The sequence below is a fragment of the Vicugna pacos genome, chromosome 20 (genome assembly GCF_048564905.1).
Source record: "Vicugna pacos chromosome 20, VicPac4, whole genome shotgun sequence".
Lineage (NCBI taxonomy): Eukaryota > Metazoa > Chordata > Mammalia > Artiodactyla > Camelidae > Vicugna > Vicugna pacos.
This window is the reverse complement of record NC_133006.1, coordinates 1,935,355-1,953,708: the sequence shown is the minus strand read 5'-3', so window position 1 is coordinate 1,953,708 and position 18,354 is coordinate 1,935,355.

The window sequence follows — 18,354 nt, the reverse complement described above, 5'->3', positions numbered from 1 at the left end:
ACAGTGACTCACTCTTTGCCAGTATATGATGCATCAGTGGACGTCAGGGGTTGCCTGCAGGAAGGTACATGTTCCCGGTCACTAGCCTGGGCCACTAGGGTGATCTCTGTGAGGTCACCCAGGACGGGTTCAGAGATGCTGTTCTCTGGGAAGAGAGGAGTTGAAACCGGTCTTGAGGGCAGAGCTGTGCTCACCAGGCCGTCCACGCTTCATGTTTTACACAGGGCTTCGGAGAAGTGAAATGGATCCGGCCAAGTAATACCGGCCTGCTGTGAGCCCACCTCAGTCCTGGGCTCTGAGTCAGACCGACTGGCTCCCTCAATCAGGGCCCAGTTTGGGCACCTGAATGGTCCCTTTGAGGCATCCCAACAGTTCTCAGGATGAAGTCTGGCTGCTTCCACCCCATGGCCCTCCCTCCTACTGTGCTGGCCTCAGGAAGGTTCCTTATATGGGGAAGAAGGCAGCCCACACCCTACCCCACCCCTCACCTTTCTCTAACCCAGGCTGGTGCTCTCTCTGCCCCTCAGAGTCTGGGAAGCCATCCCTCTTCAGTTATGTCCCTTCTGAGATGGACTTGCTTCCACTCAATTCTAGGCGAGGATGCACCATGGAATGCACTGGGTAAGAGAACCAAAATAAATAATTTCTTCTGTGAGGTTGTCTGTTTATCTACTGGGGCTGGGCTGTGTGTAGTTTGCTACAGCTATTGGTGTGAGAGGCTAAAACAGCCTGTGTGTCCTTGTTTTCATCTCCCCGCTGTCTTTGGGTTTTCCCTAGACACTCCTGAGACATTTACTTCTGTTAGTATTATTCCTGTTATTACACACGGGCCCTACTGACATGGAGGTAAGGTGTTGGGGGAGCGGGACAGAGCAGGGCATCTGCAGTCCTGTGATTAGTTCTCATTGAGCCTGTGCCCTGAGCTGTGACCTCCACAAGTGTGTCTCTTTCCCCCCACCCCAATTTGGGTGACACAGAAGGGATTTCCCTTCTCCCAGGTTGGTTAGGCTCTGGTAAAATAATTTCTCATTAAAAAAACAAACAAAAAACAACTTCCCCCAATGAAACAGAATGTTCTGGGTGTATTTCAATACAGTTATTTTCTCCTCTCCAGGCAGGAAGCATGAGGAGTTATCCTCTGACCTTCATTCTGAGAACAGGACACGGTCCTGGATGTAAAATACATGAAAAAGAGCATGGGGCCCCTCTGACTGGCCCCCTGGAGTTGTCACACTCTGATTTCCCCACACTGAGCCTCCTGCTGGCCTCAGGGACCTGTTAAATCTGCCTGCCCCCAGGGTTCTTACAAAAGCAGGTTCTGCCTTGGGAGCTGTGACTCTCCAAGCCTGCCCGCTGTTCCCTTTGCAACCTCTCTGGGTTGGAAGCAGCTTTCCCCCTCAGTCTTCTGGGATCTAAGAAGAGCAGTGGGTTTGCAGCTCCCTCAGATTTGGTGTTATTTTCAGGACAGGAGGAAGAACTTCTGAGCTCCACACGAGCTGGACCAGAGGCTGGAATCCTCCCTTCCTCTGCCACCGTGCAATCAGTGGCTGTGGTTCTAGCCGAGTTTCTGAAGATGTGGACTTAAACACACATATCCCAGCCCTCACAGGAGCACACAGTCCCATAAATCCCCCTAGTTTCCACTGGTAACTATGGAGCCGATGGGGACACGGGTTTCGGGACCACAGAGGCCTGACTGCACGACTTGCTCCGTGGCCTATTTACGTGGTTGCTCCGGGCCTTGTCTGAAGTGGCTTGTTTACCACACCTGGTACGTGGGAAACACAAAATAAGTACTAGAACCTTCACTTTTTCTCCCTCCAGGGCCTTCAAACGTAGAAAGTAATAAGTGAACTCAGACAGCCTAGTCACCACAATGAGGTCCGTCCAGCCTGGCTCTCCTGAGTGATGGGCACTGACTTGCACCTTAACTCGGAACAGTAGGGGAACTGCCTTCCTCTAACTGGGCCTCTCCCCACACCAGGCACGCCCGCAGCTCAGACGGGGCCAGCTCCCCAACTGAGGTGTGTGCTGGTGGCTTCAGTGTGACCTGGCCCTGCCGGGACATGAACCTGCAGTGAGTGAGGTGGAGGGTCGGGTGGAGGGGGGTCCCTTCTGGGGTGGCAGGGGGCCCGGTAGCACCCCTCCCAGCCTGGTGCCTGGGGCTCCCTAACACCTCCTACAGCTCCTGGGTTGGCTCCGGTCCTGGCCACTCCACACACCCTCCCAGTATCTTTTCATTATGTCCCTTTTCTGCTTTTATCAGCGAGAAGTGGCTTCTGTTGCTTGTTCAGTGAAACAGTACATCGGGAAACCAGACTACTTCTAACATCAGTAAAATACCAACCTCGGTCAGCTCGCCGGGCAGACCGTGCAGCACAAAGGCCTGAACAGGGCTGTGCGAACGGCTTACGTGAAGGGTCCTCAGCATCTGTCTTCAGAGATACAGAAGCTGATGGTTCAGGTAAAACCTCAGGGTGGGGTTGAGGAATCCAAAGCTGGTTGGTTTCAAAGGCTAATTGGTCAGACCAGACCCCTGAGCTGTGGTCAGAAGCCTGGCTCACCGTCACGCAGACTCAGCGCCCTAAGTGCTGGGTGGGGCCGGTGCTGTTCCCTTTGTAGGCTCTCGTTGGGGATTCAGTGTAGCCCCTTAAATACAGCAGAAATTCCAGCCCCATTAGCCCCCAACCTGAGTGTTCCATGACACAAATCCCGGGAGTGTTTAATTTTCATCTTTGTTTAGGAGGATGAAGGTGGTTCAAGAGAAGACATAAATTCACACTTAGTGACACAAGGTCACAGCCAGTACTTCCTCCACGGAGAGCTATGTGCTCCCACAGTGGTGGCTGGGGGCTCGGCAGAGACCCTCTGCTGGTCCCAGAAGGACTCGCTCCTCTGGTCACAACTCATGGGTTGGACAGCAGATCCAGAGGTGACAGAGCATCTTTCCTGGGAATTTGGAACTGACACATAGAAATCAAGTTCACTCATCTGGAGTTTGGCGGAGGGGAGGGGCGGTGGTTGGAAATCAAATGAAACCAGAGCATGAGAGACACTTAGAAGTGAAAGAGCGAGAGACAGAGAGACTGAGCTTGTGAGAGCAAATAGTCAGAAAGAAGGCAAACAATCAGGGGACAGAGGAATTCCAGCTCCTGACTGTCTAGTCTGTCCCAGCCCATCAATGACCCCGTGAGATGTTTAATAACATTCCAGTTTTGCAGATTAGGAAACAGGCTGAAAGAGGTGGGGGCTGGGTTTGGGTGCACAGTTAATTCAATTGCCACTGGACCCCACACTTCCCATTGCCTGAAGGCACCCTAATCCTCACTGGGACCCCTGTGGTCTCCTGACAGCCCAGCACCCTGATCAAAGGGACCCTGCGGGAGTGGGAACCCCTCTTGAGTGTGGAGAGTTCCCTGCCCCGAGATGCCATGCATCAGCAAGCTCCCGCTCACCCCAGGTTAACATCAGCCCAGCTGTACAGTCTCCCAACCCGCTTCCCTCCCTGCCAGGCACCCCCATCCTTACCACCGAGTGTACTGCAGGAATTCAGGCACAGGGATGCCCAAATCAACACGAGCCCACCGGCTATAGAAACAGCAGACTCCCAGCCCCACCTGGGTTGTGAGGGGACAGAAGGTGTCCTCAACTTTCATGTGTCTAAAACAATCTTCTTCAGCTGGAGGTTCTAGAGAAAAATAAAAGGTCCAAAACATAGTTCGGTGAGGAATTCCTCCAAGGACCTGACTCCAGTGTCTACAACCATGTGTACCTACCCCCGGAATTGGGGTGAAGGTGGATTATTGGTGGCCCAGCTCCTTGGCTTGGCTGCCCAGAGGGGGCTGGGGGAATGGGTAAGGCCAGGGCACTCAGGAAAAGCACAGAGGACCTGACCTCTCCCTTCTGCACTCGTAAACCCTTCCCCAAATCTCAAGGCATTGGACAGAGATCCGCCACAATAATGAGATGCTCCCATCTCTTCACTCACTCCTGTCGGTTCACTTACATGCTGAGCATCCACTGGGTCCCAGGACAAGACACATAGAATGGCTGATGGGACAGGCTTGGTCCTTCCCCCTGGAACCTGTTCAATCAGATCAAAGAATGATCACTTATAAAGAGTTTCTCAAAATTATACAGAGACCAAAGACCAACTGCAGAGTGAACCAAATTTAAAAATATATATGAAGATCCCCCAGTCTCCCCGCCTAAGGTTAACAGCATAAAGCAAAAAATTCTTGCCTTTAATCACCAGGGAAGTTGTCACCCCCTCTCAGGTGGAAAGGAGAGTTATTCTTTGAGCACGTCACAGAAGTGCTCCATCGGATTGGACCAGGGCATCTACATTCATTCAGCAAATGTGTATAAGCTCCTACTACATACGGGAATCTCCTAACTAGACCGTTCCCAAGGCTCTCGGGCTTTATCAGTCAACAAAATAGACATGACTCCCCATCACTGGGGGCTCAGAATTTTAGCAGAGGAAACAGGCAGCATGTTGGGGTAGCAAGAGTTTGGAAAAATTTTTAAAAAAGAGTGATATGAGCAAACTCGGGTGATGGCGGTGGGGTGGGAGGCAGGCAGGAGAGAATAAGGCAATCCTGGCAGATCTCACGGAGTAATGAACTTGAAGCAGAATAGATCCGGAGGAAGAAGGAAGAGCCGGAGCCAGAGGCCCCCAGAGTGAGGGGGAGAGTGTGGGCAGAGAGGCAGAGCACGCCGGGTCCTGAGGCCTTTGTGACGACTTTGGCTCCTAATGACATGGTGACCCGTTTAGTGAGTTTTGAGGGGAGGGGTGATGTAGTCCAACTTATGCTTTTGTGTTTGTGTTTTTTGGGGGGAAGTAATTTATTTATTTTAATGAATGTGCTGGTGATTGAACCCAGGATCTCAAGCATGCTAAGCATGCGCCCTACCACTGAGCAACACCCACCACCCCCAATGTATGTTTTTACAGGCTCCCTCTGACTCTGTGTGGATGGGAGATTGTAGGAAAGCAAAGATGGAAACAGAAGGCTATTGGTATCCAGGAAAGGCTGAAGGTGGCTCTTAGGAGGGCGGGGAGCAGAGAGCAGGTATTTAATTAAGACAGAATATCCAGAATTTTCTAACAAGCTGGATTTGCTGTCTGTGAGTGTAAAAGAAAGAGAGAGAAAGGACATGGTTCCAACATCTGGGCCTGGACAATGGGAGGGATGTCCTCTCCGGATGGGAAAGGGGATGGGAAAAGGTGGGGCTGAGCAGGTGGAAAGGGGCTGGTATCAGCTCAGTTCTTCAATGTCATGGTTAAGGGGTGTGTTACATATTGCCACAGAAGTGCCTAATAGGTAGAGGAATCTGTTTTCTTTTTCTTTTTAACATTTAAAAAATATAATTAAACATATTAATTGTATTATGTGAATGATTTGGGAATTTTGTTTCATGCCAAGTTATATGTTATATATAGCCAAATGGAGCATATATCAAAAAGGGGAGAAATGAGGGCTTTCACATAAACTGACTGTCCGTAACGTAGGTAAAATTTCAATAAAACCAGTCTTCAGGGCATAAACCTCATCTCGGTGTTACATAAAAATAAATGAAAAACGACTATGTTGATGTACCATTATTTCATGTTACATAATAGCCCCAAACTAACAGTGTTTAACTATGAGGCTTGTAGAAATACTATTCGCTTTATTCACATAAATACAGAAGTGCAGAAATGTTCTAAGGTAGAATTAGCATCTTAGTGGAAATAATACATATTTGAGCATTTTACATGATATATATGTACTGATTCAAAATTTGGAAAAGTAATTTCATAGTAGAACATATGTATGAATGTGAAAGCAAGATGAATGAAAGGAAAAGAATGTGATGTGAGTCTCAGGGATAAAGGCTCAGATGGAAAGGGGAAATCAGGGAATTTTGGAGAAATCGAGAAATTGATGGCATGCCAATTTCCAAGGCTGGGTTGCTTCCACCAAAGGAATAGCAGAGAGAGAGAGGAGAGGCCCAGGAACCCACCCTGGGGAACACCCACAGTATATGTTTGGAAAAAACAGGAGACATTGGCAAAGGACCAGCCAGCAGGCCAAAAGCAGAAACAGACAGAGAGATGGGCTGGGGGTTGAGTGAAGCAGGAACACGGGGTAGGAGGGATGGAAGAGCTGGGTCAAATGCTGCTGAGGGGCCAAGCATGATGAGGAGTCAAAATTGACCACTATATTTAGCAACATGGGGTCACTGATGGCCTTGACAGGGCAGTTTCCATAGAGCGAGGGATCAGGCGAAAAGCCAGAATGGGTGTAAAAGGGGATGGCTCAAGAGAAGATGCAGACAGTGAGTTTAAACAACTCCTTAAAGATTTGCTGCAAAGACACAGGGTGGCAATTGGTGGGGGTGAATTAGGGTCAAGGAGTGCTGTTGGTTTAAGAGGATGGACGTTTATATACTGATGGTGCCAACTAGCAGGAGAACAAAATAGATGAGGCAGTGAAAGAGAGGATGGTTTTGGGAGTGACAACCCAGAGAAGATGGGAGGGATGGGGCCTCGGGGACTTTTGGAGGAACTGGCTTTCGATGCCACTTTTAATAAGCGGTGGGGCACCGAGAGTGAGGTCACAGACATCAGAAGGCGAGCGGATGTGCTGGGAGTTGCTTGTGAAATTTCTCTTCTGTTGGCTTGTTTGCTTGTTCAAAGTAGAAAACTAACCTTACCAGCTGAGGAACAAGGAGGAAGAAAGAGTTACTGGAGCCATGAGCAGAAGATAAGAAAGAGCCTTCCAGGGAGAATGGGACAGTAAAAAGGGCAGGGGGAGGCGGGGGAGTGCGCTCCCAGAAAGTTACATTTTCTCTTTGACGTCCCCAAATGTGTGACGTGTTATTACCCTTCCTGCTGTCTACAAAATAAAAATTAATTATGGTTCAGAGGAAATGCTATTTCATTCTAAGAGGCTGCCTGTTTCTCAGGAATGGTCATCTTAAACTGCAAATATTACAAACAATGTTGAAAAGATGAACCTGTGTACCTAAAATCCCCTATTTTCTATTAATCTGTTTACTACTTAGTTCCCCTATCAATAACACATAACAAATACTGCCATGATGGAGGTACATCGATGCTTAAAAGGAAATGAGATCTGTATCCTTTTGCTAAATTCCATGGCTTCCTTAATATGCAGTTCCACTTGGAATTTAGGAATGTCTGGTATAAGAAGTGAGAAACAGTTTGAGAAAATCCCGGCTCAGAATTATACATCACAACCACATCTCACAAGTATATACAGCCGTAAAAAAGTTTAAAAGCAAAACTCCGTAACTACTCTTAAAGACCTTTGCAAACCTGGGCCTGCCAAGATGTTTCCAAACTGGAAAGGAACTCCAATCTCTTGCCTGGTACCGGACCAGAGGCTGGCCAGCCTTTTCTGTAAAAGCGAGAGAGTAAATATTTTCAGTTTTGCAGATCATTTTGTTGTAACCATGCAGGTAGGCAATAAGAAAGCTAAGAGCACTGGGAGATAGGAAACAAACGGGCATGCCCACACTCTCCCTTCCACTCAGGGCAGCTTCTCTGTGGTGGGGAGCTTTGCCACAATCACTTGCTTCTTTTTTCCATTGGTTTCTTTGTTTCCACCTTACTGCTCGAGCTCAGAACTTCAGGTGGGCCTGGTCCTTCAGCATCCATGCAGAGAAGGCTGAGCGGGGTTGGGAACCCCACCTGATGGAGAAGAGAGATTACTGGGAGGGACATTGTGGAGGCCACCATGACACGAGACAATCACACCTTCCGGGGTGAAAGGGAACGAAGACAAGGGAAGGACACAGTAGTGGGACCCCTAGGTCGCCTGCCAGGCTTGTTCTCCCTCCACGGAAACCATGGGGGCCTGGGGGGTGTTGGGCTTCAGCTACGGTGATTAGGATGAAGGGACTCAATATAAAGGATCCTCCAACTCCTCACTAAGTTCCAAACGCAGCCCCTCTAACTCCACCCTCTGAGTTTCTGGAACTCTGCTGGAAGAATACATGAGCAGGCCAGAACCAGAGCCCAAGCCAAACATGACAGGGGCTCGTGGGGCTGTAACCCCATGCTCAGTGGTCGGGGACTCCTTGCAAATCTGCAGAAATCCCTGTTCCACCTCATTCCTGGGAGAAACCCCAGATCTCCTCCTGCTCTGTCTGTTCTTCTCTTGAGGCTATTGTCCTGGAGGGATGCTGAGTCCTTGAACCTGGTCCTCCAAACGTACATAAGCAGCCTGTTCAATAAAACAAATTATGCACTTTTTCACATTTGCCAGTTTTTTGATTCCAGAAAGGCTGTGGGACTCATTCTCACAGTCTCCTGTGCCCCCACCACATGGTGGCCCTCTGCTCATGTAAACACGATTTCCCACAACTGCACCCTGCCTCCCAGCTTGTCAGAGGGGAGTGTCCCACAAAGACACAGGTGTTTGTGAGGATCCTGTCCCCCAGCAGAAAACCTGCTCCTGGAGCCACGGACAGGGATCTGGCCTCCTAAGCCGCTCAGCTCTAATTCAAAGCCTAAAGTGGGGGCCCCGAACATTGCTGAATGACTTTCTGAATCACCTGGACTGGAGGGGACTGATTTTCTTTCCAGGAATGGAGGTAGCGCAGCCTCCATTTTCAGGGCTGACCTTGACGATGGATCTAGTTCCCCCGACTGCAACACAGGAAGGAGTGGCCCTTCCATCCCACAGGTTGGAGACCCAACCCAAGGGAGTACTGAAGCAGTGCATTGCTGCCAGGTCCAGCATCCCTGCAGAGTGGCCTCTGCCCTTGAATGACCCCCTTCCCAGGGCCTTTCTTGCCCGGACACCACCACACCCCAGGCTGTGCCAGAGCTCTGGGGCTCTGCGTGTCCAGGGCACACAGGTGGCACCTGAGCCAGGTGTCCCCTGGGCCTCAAGGGAGAGAGGTCTGCTTCTGCATCAGGGGAAGGTGACCCCACAAGGCTGGCAGGACACTCTCAATATGGACCTCCAGGAGCCCTGGGAGCAGTTTCCCTGCAGGTGTTAAGAGCCATCATCAGGAGGGCAGGCCCCTCTTTGTGCAGACCATCCAGCAGTGCTGGGCCCACGTGCTGACCTCAGAAATCTACATGCCCCCACGATTCCCCAGGCAACCTCACAACTTCGTCACTTGGTGACCTGGGTACCACGAGCTCCTTGGCCATCCCATGAGGGTGGTCCTTGCAGGCATGGTCTCCAGGTTCTCCTGTTGAGAAATCCCCCTGGGTTTCTGTGGTCACAGAGCAGACACCAGAAGATTCTAGTCCTGCAGTGACCCCCACAGCAGTCAGCTCCCCTGTGCATGTCCAGGGACAAATGACAGCAATTTATTGCCAGGAACCGTGATTCCATACTAAGTTCAGGATCCTGGTAACTCACTCTGCACCCCAAAAAGCTTCCATGAGAAATGTGTGTATTGGGATGTCTGTGCCCCTAGAAGAGCTGTTCCTGAGGGTTCCTGGGACCCTCCAGCCCCTCTCAAGGTTCTCAGATCCTGGGTCTAAATTTCTATCTGCCTCTTTTGGTGTACGGCCACCTGTGTCTCGTGGTCACGGGTCACTTTATTGCATGACTTGGCATGTTCTTAGTGCTCGTCCTCCACCCCTGCACTAGACTCCCAAGATGTTCCCACTGACCCTTGGCTCCCTGGGTGGCTCAGGGGGCCCTAAGTCTGCACCCTTCACTCTCCTCCTCTACCCCCACCTCTGGGGCCACCCCTAGGTGGACTTGGAGGTGTTTGTAAATGAGTCTTACACAAGGACATATCTGGACAAAGCAGGACCCCACCCCCGGAAAACTCACCTGCTCCCTTCTCAGAAGAGGACCCCACAGCCCCACATTGCCTCCCAGGGGTCTACTCAGGACACAGTCCCCCAGTTCTGGGCAAGGTGTCTCCCTGGAATCCTTGCTTCCAGGAAGAGTCTCTCTGTCCTTCTTCAGAGTTTAGAGGTGTTCCCATGTCCCTGACCACCAAGATGCCCAGCACAGTCCCTTCAGTGACCTGGAGAGACAAGGAACTTATGTGGCCACAGGTCTCACAGGACACACCTGCTGGGACCCCAGGCTAAAGGGCTGTCCTTCTGCCTTCTCAGGTGTGGCTCCCGTGGTATCTTTTTGCAGGGGGCCCAAACGGGGAGTGTGGCCCAAAGCAGTTCATGGGGCTCTCTGGGCAGGGAAGACTTGGGCCAGGTGGCCTTGCCTGGTTTCCCTGCTGGGCCACTCTGGAAACCCCCGTTCCTCTGGCTGTGGCTGGAGGCCCCTCAAACCTCAGGGCGGGGCTCTTTCTCTCAGCCTCCACTGACTCCAAAGCCACGCTGGTGCTGGCGAGGGGAAAGAGCTTTCTTGCCTTCTTTTGGCCAAGTTGCCACAGGTGGATGCTGCGGGGAGCTGGAGAGAGAGGTAGCACTTGCTCAGATGTGAGTGGTTAAGCAATTTGACACCCTGTCAACTAGCCTTAAACATTGGAATGAGGTCTTTCCCGGTAAAGCTGGAAGTTACTTTCAGTAACTTGTCTAAAGATTTCTTTTTTTTTTTCCACTTAAAGACTCATAAAACCTCTCCCAGGTCATTCCTGGTATGGACCATTATCCAGGGATCAATCAGGAAATGCAGGAGGAGAGGGGTGGGGGTGGGGGAGAGGGGAGGTTAGATCAGAGCCCACGGAGAGGAGATGCCCCTCCTAGGAGCCTCACACTGGGCAGTGGCTTCTGGCATCCAGCTCTCCTGTTCTCAGGCCCATTCCATCTGCGGGGTTTTCCAAAAACATAATGGTGGAAGGGCCATGGAGGACACCTAGAACTTCCAGAATAGACAGGGGGAGCAGAGTTACCATGCTGGCCCTGGGTTTGGAGACAGACCTGCAGTGGAGACCACAGGCTTCTGAGAAGCCAGTTTCGAAATAAAGGCAGTATGCACTGGAATACCCGGCTCGAGAGAGTGCTTCATCATAGACATGTAATTTACATAGTTCTCACCACTAAATTCTGTGTTCCCAACACGCTACATGAATGACGGCTTCAACACACATTCATTTCTGAGATGTGAAAAAGTGTAGAGCCGCTCTTTCATCCTGCATAATGGGCATGGCTACACTTAAGAACACTTACCAAGATTTCTCAGCAAGAGCCAATTTCGAAATAAAGGCAGTTTGTGCAGGAAAACCCTGTTGGAGTGAGGGCTTTCCCATACACATGTAAGTTATAGAGTTCCCCTCACCATGAAACGCTGTTCCCAACATGCTACATGCATGAAGGCTTCGACACACATTCAGTTCTAAGCTGTTAGCATGTGGAGAGCCGCTCTTTCATTCAGCACAAAAGGCATGGTTACACCCAGGAAGATTTACCCAGGTTTCTCAGCTGCTTCCTTCAGCCAGATTCAAAATAAAGGCAGTTTGTGCTGGGAAAGCCTGTTGGAGCGTGTTCAGAGCTGTTTCGGGCTCTGTCCCAGCTGGAGGGTGCAAAGCCCAACCTCCAGAAAGAGGGACCAGGACCCCACCCGCCAGGTGGTGTTGCCTTTGTAGGGGAACAGTGATCTTTGGGTAAGATATATTGCGGCTCTCTCTAAAAACTGCTTTGACTTAAGTTTGCATCCTAGTCACCAGTTCCAGGACAACAGAAAAGGCATACCCTACATCCCTTTGCACTCAACTCTTCCCAAAAGAGCAAATATTTGTCCATGAAAATACCAGCTGCTCTTCTAAGGCCCACTAAATACCCAGCAGTGTGGGCGGTGCACTCTTGATCAGGGACAGGTGGAGAGGGAACAGCGGTCCTCCAGCAGGCTTGGCCTGGTGTGGCAGCTGCGCTGTGGGTGCGTGGTGGGGAGGGAATGCAGGGAATCCTGTTTGAGGGGCCTCTGTGCACGCCTGCATTATAGTCTGAGGTTTCATACAAAGGCTCCAGGCATCCTAACTGGTCAGATACAGCCCCCACCCTTGGGCTGGAACCACCAGGAGATAAGTACCTGTAACAGGGACGGTGCCTGGTGTGGGGAGAGGTCATGGGACCCTCCGGGGGCAGGGGCGGTGGTGCTGGGGAAGGCAGGGGATGCAGTGAAGGGTGGAGGGAGCAGGGTCCTTTGCTTGGGGGTGCGAGTTCTTTGGGAGACCACAGGGAATGGCACACATCATCCCCACCCTATACCCCAAATTCCTAGCCCCGCCAACACAGGGGCTGCTCTGCACCCTCTCAACGTGGCTCTCCTGTAAGACCGCACCCAACCAGGCATCTGGCACCCTGCCCTACCTCCCCTCTTGGGACAGATCCCGTCTTCTTGGAAACTGCCTAGCAGCGCGTATTCAAGGCCGGCAGCCGGCCTGGCGGATCTGCACTTCAGGTGCCCTACCTGGCCAGCCGTGCCTGCCTGGGCTCAGTCCTCTATCTTGCCCACAGGTAGCCTGGGTCCACTTCGGGTGCAAGCAGAGGCCGCGGAGCCCAGGCTGAGCCCCGAACACAGACAGGTGAGGGTGCCCCCGCCCCGCTGCCCCGCCGCCGCGCCCACTGTTGGCAGCATTGGCCCAGCCTCCGGCCGGTGCCACCTGCAGCTGAGGACCTCCGCGCGGCCCCGCCCGCCCCGGCCCCGCCCAGCTGCCCCATAAGCCTCCCCCCACCCCCGTCCTGGCCGCGCCCTTGCTCCCATTGGCTCCGAAAGTTCTGCCCTTGCCCGTCTAGCCTCGGGAGGACGCAGACGCAAGCGCTAGGGGAGGGCCCCGCGGCGTTGCCATGGATAAAGACGCCGCGCTCCTCGCGGGCTGGCGTGCGCTTCTGGGGCAGGCAGCGGGCTCCGGAAGTGTGCAGCTGCCCGGGGCCATGGCGGTGTTTGCTGCTGGGGATGGCGGCTTGCTTGGCCGGGCCACTAGTTCTGGCCGCGTCAGTCGGCGGCCGACATCCTTTCTGGGGCGGCGTCTCACAGACGGTAAACGTTCGGCAGCGCCGTTGGCGGGGCCAGTGGACATGGACCGGGGTGGGATCCGGGTTGGTGTGGCGGCCGGGGAGGGCTGAGGTCATGATGGCAGCCCTTCTTGGTGAAACAATAAAATGAATAGCCATTTTCACAAGACCTCTGAGTAAATCTACTAGGGAACTTCATCCTGGACTGAGGAAGAGGACTGGGGAGGAGGGGGCATTCAGGGGCACAGAGAACCATGGGCCACCTGTCCCACGATGGACTTTAGACTCACCCTCACCCTTCAGGAACTACTAAATACACACAGACAGAGTGCTATGGACAAGATTTTTTTTTTTAAACAAATCCCTGAATCCCTAGCAGGTCTTGTTTCTACCCATACACAAATGGCTTATGTGCATAATGTTTCACAAAAGCCTTAAAATATTATCACCCCAACTTGACACATCAAGAAACTGAGGTAGAGAAGTTTATCACATTCTACAAGATTAGAGAGAGGCCACGTCAGACACCGTATTTAAATCCAAGCCCCTGCTCCAGTGCTCACACTAGAAAGTGTGACATACTGCCCCTTTCCTGCCCTCTCCCTGCAATCAATCTCTGAAGAGTCTTTTCTGTGTCACCTGGAATCACAATCACATTCATTTTCCACAAAGAGCTATGTCACTCCTTGGAGGACTTTTCAAAATCTAAAGGGTTGGTTTGAGAGGAGAGATTTGCATTTTCTGTTTCTCAAAGGAAACATGGCTTTAAAAGAAACTGAAAAGTAGTTATCTAGTCTAAGCCCTCATTGTGCAGAGAAAAAACCGGAGGCTCAGAAGAGATGAGGAAAGGGCCTTATTAACAAATATTGCCTCAGTGCAGCACCAAGCCAGACCTGGCACTTCTAGGGGAGGATCTGGAAGGCCCAGGAGAATGAGTGTTAGAAAACAGAAAGAGAAGAAGCATACAAGGCCCCGTCTCTTCACCACCATAACATGAATTTCCACCAAATTACCCAGAATGGGTGCAGCCAATATTAAGTTTGTCAAAAGAGGTTATAGAATTCTCAACCATAGTGGAAATTCCAACATTTACTGTGCTTTTTTCCCAGTTCAAGCATCAATTCAGTGGGCACTCTGTACCAGGGACTACACGAGGCCTGGGGTTCTCCCAAATACAGATCTCTATTACCACGTGTGCAAACCACATTAAGGCCACCAGAAGAAAAGCGCCCACAGATAAGATGGAATTACTGAAACTGAAAGCAGCAAAAGAGCATATATTACTAGGAAAAACGGTGCTCCTAGTAATGGACACATGGACATAGAATGCAAACTGTGTTTAGCAGGCAGGAAAGGGGGGATTAACAGATACAAATTAGTAAATATAAAATAAATGACAAGGACCTGCTATATAACACAGGGAACTATATTCAATTTCTTGTAGTGATTTATACTAAAAACAATCTAAAACATATATATATACATATGCATATGTTTATAACTGAATCTCTGCTGCACACTTGAAAATAACATTGTAAATTGAATACACTTAAATAAAAAATAATTTTAAAAAATAAGTAAAAATAAATGCAACGCCATTAAGAAAAAATAAAAGAACTCTCTAATCCCCTTAACTGTAGGTGGTCGAGAAATCTAGCTGCAAACACCAAGTCCACTGGATCACTCCAGCACTGGCTGTCACTCTTTCTGACCATCAGAGAGTCACTTGCTTCACTGAGGTTACTTTTCTCTTCTGTGAAAGGCTACAGTTGCAACTAACGATGTATAGAATCTCATCATTCACAAGCCCAAAAAGTAGTGAGAACTTCACATGGGCCAGGCTCTGGTCAGATGAAAAGATAGGGTCCCAGATATATTCATGGGTAGAAGAAGTTTATGCCATAAAGTTATAAATTCTTCCTGTTTTGATAGACAGATTCATTTCAATTCTGGTTAGAATTCCTACCAGATTTTTCTTGGAATATAACAAGTTAATTTTTGGTCAGGAATAGCCAAGAAATTTCTTTAGAACCACCACTTGGGAGGGGTGGATAGGTCATTCATTTCCACTGCTCTTTCTGAAGTGATGAAAACGTTCTGGAATAATAATGGATGCACCACTGTGAATATGCAAAAAGCTGCTGAATTGTACCATTTAAATGGATGGAATTCATGGTTTGTGAACTATATCACAATAAAACTGTCCTATGAAAATTATTTCTTGACAATTATTTTTCAGTTTATACACTAGTCTGTCCCACAATTTAAGAAAAACAAAAAACCTAAACAAGCCAAACTATGCCAGGAGCACTTTAGGACTGCAATATCCCTGGGTCTCCAAGGCCTCTGGTGGTGCTGTTCCTGTTAACACACACTAGCTGGGCTGGGCTAGTTAGGGACTGTAACTATCTTTTGAAAATCGAGGATCACTCCTTTCACCCTGGGAGAGGGAAGGAAGGAGGATGTCACAGCCTCATGCCTTCAGCACATTTTTAACAGAACCAAGCCCTGCTTTCACCACTGCAATCCCTCTCACTATAAAAACACGTGACATCAACAAGCACCGCCATCATAACACCTGAAAGTGTTCAAGGTACTTACCTGAGGCAGAAACATGGAGGGGGGAGACAGAACCTCGCTTAGCAGTGACGCTCCCTTTTCCCGACTCCACCAGGAGAAGCTGGGCGTTAGAGCCGGAGGCTTTCAGCCCAGGTAGCAGCGTCCACGCCACAGAGCTGGTCCTCAGGGAGCGGGAAAGGGAGAGCAGGGCAGCCCCGGGGTCGCGGGGCAGGGAAAGCGGGGAGGGGGACGCGGGCTGCAGCCTCGCTCGGAGGACAGCCCCAGCCACAGTCCCAGGCGCCCGCCCCCGTCCGGGTCCGCAGACCCCGCCCGCCCGGGACACAGCCCGCCCAGGGGCGGGGACGGGCCGCCGGACGAGAAGAGGAAGCCCGGGAGGAGAGGGCTAGCGGGAGGGAGAGGGGAAGGGGACGCCAGCCGCGGACTGAGGGGATCTCGGCTGGGTGAGAGATGGCAGGTGCACACCAGGCCCTGGACACTGTGGCCGGGACGCCGGGGCAGGTGGCGCTGGCAGAGGGGTCTGGCCTGAGCAATTCATCTGAACACGGGCTGACTAGCGCCCTTGGGGTCTGTGACAGTCGGACCGCCCTCCCGCAGCCGCCTGACCCCTTTCCCAGGAGCCCCCCACCTTGCACTTCCACAGTCAGAGGCCCCGACCCCAGGCAGGAACCAAAGGCCTACCGGGCGACGTAGTTGAGAAGCCTTTGGGCCCGATCCCCGGCTCGGATATGGAGCTCCCAACCAGCGGACCACTTGGCACTGACTGCGCATGCGCAGGAGGGCCAGCGATCCTCTCTGGGTTCTGTGAGAGAAGGTGGGACAGCGAGGGAGGGAGAAGATGGGAGCGGGTGGAGAGGACGGGAAAATTGGAGGGATACAGATGGACAGGATGAGCAGAGAGAAGGAAGGGATCTGGAGAAGGGAGGGTCTTAGAGGAGTTGGAGAAAAAAAGCTTTACCTCTGGGGCACCCCTAGGCGGCAGACCTGCCTCTGTACCCTTCTGTTACCCTTCAAGCCCCGCAGCTCAATTTTACCACCGTGATCCAACCCTCCGTCCGATGCTTCTGCAGAAACCCTAGGGAGATCACACCCGTTGCCCCCACGCGGAGCTGGGTTTTCTGTTGCTCTGAGAACCAAGCACCCGCAGGTGTTGTCGCTCAGAACTACCTTGGGAAGAGCACATATTCCCCTTTTACACGCTGGGAAACAGGCAGGCAGGATCTCTGCCTTAGCTCCACTGTCCCAGGTGTTGGGCTGGCGGGGAGCGGGATGGTACAAGATCAGAGCCCCAGACAGAGCAGACTGCCTGAGTGTTGGTGCATAGTCCCCATCCCTCCTGGGTAAACCATACCCCACCCTAGTGGAAACATCAAGGGCTCACAGTAGTTCCCTGGGTGTGGGAGAGCTGTCCTCATGTGAAGGAAAAGTCCAGCTGGGCTAACAAGCTAAGTCACAAATCTAAGTGTGATAAGTGTCAGTTTACTGATCTAAATTCTGCTGGGCTATCTCGTAAATCTGAAGTTTAGTGTCAGTTTATTGGCCTAACAACCTAACTCGTAATTCCAAGCTCAACAAGTGTCAGTAATGTGATCTGTTACAAATTGATAAGCTCCAGTGTACTTATTCCTTGCTTTTTGTTCTTTGAGCCTTATTGGCTAATCCCCCCTTACTTGTAACTAAGCCTTTAAAACCTCGTGTGCACGTCTTGGAGGTACTCAAAACTTCGGAGCCGAAGCCCCTCTGAGCCCACCGGCATAATAATTCTGAGTACTCCAACACTCCGATTGGTGCTTTTGTCTTGGCTGGCCTGTTTCCATAACACTCAGCTCCAGTGCCCAGCTTTCTAGGTAGATAGGAGTGTTACCAAGTCGAAATTAATTCTCCTCAGTGCAGGACAGGCCAATAAGTTGGGAGACCAGATGTTGGGGCATGGAATAGCAAGTTTCTGTAGACCTAGATGGCAAACTAATGTCCTGGAAAACCATCTCCCCAAGTCACAATTCAGGCTCCTTTCCTATGTGCTTGGTTAGTGCAAACTTCTTAGTGTAGGAATTCCTTCTTGTTAGAATCCTTTCTTCTTGCAGCTATCTGCGTGGGTCAGATCCCTGTAAACCTCCAACAAAAGAAACGTTATTTTCTATTCTGCAATTTGCTATCTTTTAATGAATGAAAAAGTGTTAAATATCCTTAAAGGTCAGAGCCTTCAGAATAGGGTCTCCTGTTTATTTCAGGCTCTAGGCAACATTGTTTTACAAGCAAGATGAAGCCTAGGTGACAGAGCATAGGGTTAAATTCAAAGGAACAAATCTAATATGGAGTCAGATTTGTTCTGTTATATTACCCGGCCAGATGCCACTTGAGGATTTAAACCCCTTTAAGTTAAAAATAACTAAAATTTTAAAGGAATTTACATACATAGGTGGGAATGTGCAAAGCATATCTGGAAAAGCACCCAAAGGATAGTAAACAGAGGCATCTCCAGAGAGGGCTGAAAGAACAGAGAATGAGGGAAAACATCTTTCACTTGTGTATTTTTGTTCTCTGAGTTTTTTTTAAACCATTTCCTTGTATTTCTTTTTCAGATAAAAGAAATGTGTAATGGAGCAAAGGAGTAATTAGCTTAGCAAATACAGCAGCCATGGAATCACTAGTCATCACTTTTGATTTAAGCCAGAAAGCATTTTTTGACTCTCTCCAATGTGCTCTGTCCTGTTTTAAGACTTCTATTAATATTATTATTATTATTATTATTATTATTATTATTATTATTACTACTATTACTACAACTACTACTAATATTACTATTACTATTATTACTATTATTTTATGAAATAATAACACGGTTTACCTCACCCCTGCCCATGGCTGGTGGAAAA